This window comes from Triticum dicoccoides, chromosome 3B, assembly GCF_002162155.2.
Source record: "Triticum dicoccoides isolate Atlit2015 ecotype Zavitan chromosome 3B, WEW_v2.0, whole genome shotgun sequence".
Taxonomy (NCBI): domain Eukaryota; kingdom Viridiplantae; phylum Streptophyta; class Magnoliopsida; order Poales; family Poaceae; genus Triticum; species Triticum dicoccoides.
In genome coordinates, this window is record NC_041385.1 from 253,383,086 (window position 1) to 253,389,719 (window position 6,634).

Here is a 6,634-nt window from a genome sequence, read left to right on the forward strand (position 1 = left end):
AGAGGGGTATTAAATAGCATAATGGATCTGAACATATAATCTTCCACCAAATAAACCATATAGTAATCAACTACGAGATGTAATCAACACTACTAGTCACCCACATTACCAATCTGAGGTTCCAGTACAAACATTGAACACAAGAGATGAACTAGGGTTTGAGAGGAGATGGTGTTGTCGAAGATGTTGATGAAGATTTCCCTCCCAAAGATGAGAGAGTTGTTGGTGATAATAATGATGATTTCCCCCTCCTAGAAGGAAGTTCCCCCAGCAGAATTGCTTCACCAGAGGGCAAAAGTGCTCCTGCCCACGTTCCCCCTCCAGACGGCGGTGCTTCGTCCCAAAATTCCTATCCTTATTTTTTCTAGGTCAAAATGACCTATATACCAGAAGATAGGCACCGGAGGTGGGCAGGGCTGAGCACAACCCACCAGGGCGCGCCTGGGGGGCCTGGCGTGCCCTGGTGTCTTGCGCTCACCAGGTGGCCCCCTCTGGTTGTTAGTTGCTCCAGTATTTCTTTTTTGTTCCATAAAAATTTCTCGTCAAGTTTCAGCTCATTTGGAGTTGTGCAGAATGGGTAGCCTGACGTAGCTTTTTCAAGTCTTGATTACCAGCTGCCTGGATTCTCCCTCTTTGTGTGTATCTTGCATATTATGAGAGAAAAGGCATTAGAATTACTCCAAAAAGCATTATTATGCATAAAAACATCATAAATAACAGTAGGTAAATATGATGCAAAATGGACGTATCAACCCTCACTTGAATGAAGAGCAAGATCAATATCTTTGTCACCCCTCCTTATCGCTAAAGCCCTACACTCCTCAATGTAAGGAGCAAGATGAGCTCTAACACTGGAAGGAACATACTAGAAAATGAATCAAAACAATCATCATAATCAGAAAAAGAAGACCTAGAATAATTTCCATTCAAAACAGATCAACAGCACCAAAAAATAAGTACGTCTGCCAAAAATTGAACAACTATAACATGTTGTTCTTACAACACGCCTCGAACAACACCAATCCAGCACCACAGTGAACACATATACAGTACAATCAAAAGAGGAACAAGGGCCACCCGACATACGACAAAAAAGACAAGCCATACCTGCAAAGAACACAATGACTCTTAAGAACTAATTGCACAAACCGAGTTGAAAGTTGTCATTTGATAGTGTTGGAAGCCCCCACCCATAATCACCCCATAAATCTTCATTGCCCGGAAATATAATGGGAACATAAAGGGAAACACAAAGGAAACAAGGAACCAACGAATGCAGCTGGTACGCAGGCGGGTAGGAAAAGACGATGGTGCGAACGGCGAAGCGCTAATACGTCTCCAACGTATCTATAATTTATGAAGTATTCATGCTATTATATTATCTGTTTTGGATGTTTATGGGCTTTATTATACACTTTTATATTATTTTTGGGACTAACCTATTAACCGGAGGCCCAACCCAAATTGTTGTTTTCTTGCCTATTTCAGTGTTACGAAAAAAGGAATATCAAACGGAGTCCAAACGGAATGAAACCTTTGGGAGAGTTATTTTTGGAACGGAAGCAATCCAGGAGACTTGGATTAGACATCAGGGAAGCTTCGAGGTGGCCACGAGGCAGGGAGGCGTGCCCCCACCCCCGTGGCTCCCCTGACCGACTTCTTTTGCCTATATATATCCATATACCCCGAAAACATCCAGGAGCACAATAGATCGGTAGTTCCGCCGCCGCAAGCCTCTATAGCCACCAAAAACCAATCGGGACCCTGTTCCGGCACCCTGACGGAGGGGGGAACCATCATCGGTGGCCATCTTCATCATCCCGACGCTCTCTGATACGTCTCCAACGTATCTACTTTTCCAAACACTTTTGCCCTTGTTTTGGACTCTAACTTGCATGATTTGAATGAAACTAACCCGGACGGACGCTGTTTTTAGCAGAACTACCATGATGTTGTTTTATGTGTAGAAAAGAAAAGTTCTCGGAATGTCCTGAAAATCCACGGAGGCACTTTTTGGAATTAATAAGAATTATTGGGCAAAAGAAGTACACCAGGGGGCCCACACCCTGTCCACGAGACGGGGGGGGGGGGGGCGCCCCCTATCTCGTGGGCCCCTGGACCTCCACCAACGTCAACTCTAACTCCATATATTCACGTTCGGGGAGAAAAAAATCATAGAGAAAGTTTCATTGCGTTTCACGACACGGAGCCGCCGCCAAGCCCTAATCTCTCTCGGGAGGGCTGATCTGGAGTCCGTTCGGGGCTCTGGAGAGGGGGATTCATCGCCGTCGTCATCATCAACCATCCTCCATCACCAATTTCATGATGCTCACCTCCGTGCGTGAGTAATTCCATCATAGGCTTGCTAGACGGTGATGGGTTGGATGAGATTTACCATGTAATCAAGTTAGTTTTGTTAGGGTTTGATCCCTAGTATCCACTATGTTCTGAGATTGATGTTGCTATGACTTTGCTATGCTTAATGCTTGTCACTAGGGCCCGAGTGCCATGATTTCAGATCTGAACCTATTATGTTTTCATGAATATATGTGTGTTCTTGATCCTATATTGCAAGTCTATAGTCACCTATTATGTGTTATGATCCGACAACCCCGAAGTGACAATAATCGGGATACTTCTCGGTGGTGACCGTAGTTTGAGGAGTTCATGTATTCACTATGTGCTAATGCTTTGTTCCGGTTCTCTATTAAAAAGAGGCCTTAATATCCCTTAGTTTCTGCTAGGACCCCGCTGCCACGGGAGGGTAGGACAAAAGATGTCATGCAAGTTCTTTTCCATAAGCACGTATGACCATTTACGGAATACATGCCTACATTACATTGATGAACTGGAGCTAGTTTTGTGTGACCCTATGCTATAGCTATTACATGAGGAATCGCATCCGGCATACTTATCCATCACTGATCCATTGCCTACGAGCTTTTCACATATTGTTCTTCGCTTATTTACTTTTCCGTTGCTACTGTTACATCTACTACAAAAATCCAAAAACTATTATCTTTACTTTTGCCACTGTTACCTTTATTATCATACCACTTTTGCTACTAAACACTTTGCTGCAGATACTAAGTTATCCAGGTGTGGTTGAATTGACAACTCAACTGCTAATACTCAAGAATATTCTTTGGCTCCCCTTGTGCCGAATCAATAAATTTAGGTTGAATACTTTACCCTCGAAAGCTATTGCGATCCCCTACACTTGTGGGTTATCACTCTCCATGACGAGGAGGGAGTAGTTCACCCTTGGGGCTGAGGGTATGTACCAGTAGCTATGTGTTTGATCTCTCTCTCTCTCTCTCTCTCTCTCTCTCTCTCTCTCTCTCTCTCTCTCTTTCTCTCATGTTCTTGATATGGCACGATATTGATGTATCGCGAGCTTTGCTATTATAGCTAGATCTTATGATGTTTCTCCCCCTCTTACTAGTAGAAAACCACCCATTAGTCCCGGTTTGTAAGGGCCTTTAGTCCCGGTTCATGAACCGGGACTAATGGGTCGTTACAAATACCTCCACCCATTAGTCCTGGTTCAAACACGAACTGGGACCAATGTGCCTCCACGTGGCCCTGTGCGCCGAGCCCAGTCAGGGGGCCTTTGGTCCCGGTTGGTGGCTCCAACCGGGACCAAAAGTCAATTTTTTTTACAAAAGTGGCTGCTTTAGGGGTTTTGGGGGTTATTTTTAGGTTGTTATTATAGCTAGCTAATAGAGAGAAGTGTCCTCTCTTATATCTTCGTCCTTGGTTTATCAACGCTGCTGCTATGCTCATTGCACCCGCAGATATAACATGCTCATGCATGCTTGCATCATACATCATCATATATATATATATAATAACAAGTCCTACTAATCATGCATCATCATACAACTTCTACTCGTTATTAATAATAAGTCATACGATCATCATCCTCATAGTCATCGAACCCAACCCTACATAATTGTTCTTAGCACATGATCATCAGTATCAGGTAGGACCTAAACACCCTTAAGGTAAAATAGCATAAAACAATATAGGCCCCGACTCTCCATTATGAAGAATGGCGGTCATCCTGTCTCCAATTCTTTCCCTTCACAGCTTATTGCTTCCAAGAAGCTCCTTACGACTGTCCATACATTTTTTCCATTCTTTGATTGTTATGTCTCCACTTCTTTTAGAAACCCGGTATGGACAGTTGAGATTCGTAGGACGACCTGGTTGTATGTTCAAAACATGAAGGCTACCATGCGTATACATCAGATGAGGCACACAATCATTCGGGATTATCTGTTGAAAAACATAGTAATAACTTCGTAGTTAGCAATGATGTACTAGTTTTAGAAGTGTGCAAAAAGATGCACGGATGTTGTAATAGTCAAAAATAATCTTACCAGGGTATCTCCATGGTAGTTACCGTAGTTCAACACGTGCACTAGTGGCACGTATTGACCATAATGTTGAGGAGTTTGATTGTAGATATTGTAATTCTCAAGATCAGTACAAAATCCGACCAGATGATTTTTCTCCTGATAAGTTAATTCGGAGCCTTCGGTGTAGTACGTTCTGTCTACCATCTTCCGCACATTCTTTGAAGGATGAAAATAAGCTGTCAATAGAGATAAGTTGTCAACTATATATTTTGAAATAAACATTATAAATTACTTAATAACTATGTTAAGATCACATGGGGAAGAATTGGAGGTGTATCCACAAGGACCCAAATCGAAGGTCTCTCTTGCTCGATTGTAGGATCACCAAGATCCATGGTGACAAGCATACCCTCATCAAGACCATACATCTTGCAAAGTGCTTCCCAATTTTTGCAACCAAAATGGGTTACACTCTGAGCATTGTACAACTTTACTTGAAAATCCACACCATGATGGGTACTTAGGATAATTTTTTTTGGTTTCGAAACTTTCATGGTCTTTAAAACCCATCCTCTCCAAGACATAGCGTCTTGCAAAGCATGGGATAAGCTAGTCGAATTGGAAAAGATGAAAAATACACGTTAAAATAGTTGAAGTCGTGCTTAATTACAAAAAAACTATTGTTGTCGTTGCGTACCGTATGAACATCGCAGGTCTCCTCGAGCTTAATGCTGAAGCGCCGATCTTCGTCCAGCTCAATGAACCTATCGCAGATACCTCAGTCATCGTGGCACTAGTCGCACTCCCTCGGGCGGTTTTCGTCGTCCGATGAGTACGACATTTCCGGCCTACGTTCATAATTCAAATATTAAACTAGATCATTATTATTAATCACGGGTTGACTATCGATGATCGATGTACGTAGGCCTCCTTTCATTCCCGAATGCATTATTATACCAAATTGTCTAGCACACGGGAATGAAGGAGATATTATCCAATATGAGCATTCAATAAGCAAAACCAAATCATAAAATAAGCAAAACCAAATCATAAAATAAAGTATAGTATTCAAATTAGCATGCATTCAATAATTATAAGCAAAAGTACATCATCTCTTGGTGTCCGTAGATCGTCGAATATTATCACTAATACAACTAGAACCGTAGCGCCCGACGGGTATCGACGCGGGCGGTGGACACCCAAAGATAAGGAACCATCACAGGATCATAGCTCCAGTAAGATCCCTGAAGAACCTGCCAGGTATTGTCGAACCTCCCCTCCAATGCAACCATGTAGCGACGGACGTGCTCGTCCTCCTCACTGACACGGTGACGTACCACCTCCGCGGTGTCCGGGTGCCTCACCACCGTCACTGGCCCACGCGACCGCCACCAAACAAGGATCGGGTCAACAACGGGCTGCCTCCTCACCAACCTACGACCCCCGGAAGGTAGCACCTCCCAATACCAGCCCGGCGGAGCCCAGTCCCGAACATGGCCCTGATCAAGCAAGCCTCCACCGCCGAGTCGACTAGGACGAGGATGCAGGATAGGCATCGCCAGCGTCGACGCGGGAACTACTTCTATATATAGTTAATAAAAGTAGTTTTATTAATTAAATCAACTATCTAGTTCAACTACTAAGCACTTACTATAAATATAAATAAGTAGTACTTACTAAAAACAAACTACTTCTATATATAGTAAAAAAATTAGTTTATTAAATGAACTAGCTAGTTCAACTATATATAAACTACTTCTTATTTTTTTCCTTTTTTCTAAATACTATGAACAAAAAAATCATTAAAATTCTATGAACAAAATTAATTACACAATCTAAATATCACCAAAAAATCTATTAACAATAATATCACCAAACATGCATATTCAATAATAATATCACCAAAAAATCTATTAACAGAAAAGAAATCTAACATAATATGAACAAGTTAATTACTACACATCTAATCTAACAAAAAAATCTAATTAATCTAACAAAAAATCTAACATAATATGAACAAATTAATTACTACACATGTAATCTAACAAAAAAAATCTAATCTAACAAAAAAAATCTATGAACTACATATCTAAATTACTACACATCAAACCTAACAAAAAAAAATCTATGAACTACAAAAAAATCTAACAAAAATAAAAAAAAATGCTCACGTATGGCCGGCGATGACGAGGTGCGAGCGGGGCGGCGACGGCGTCGAGGCGGCGCGGGCCGGGGGGGCGACGTCGATCGGGGCGGCGCGGGCATGCTGG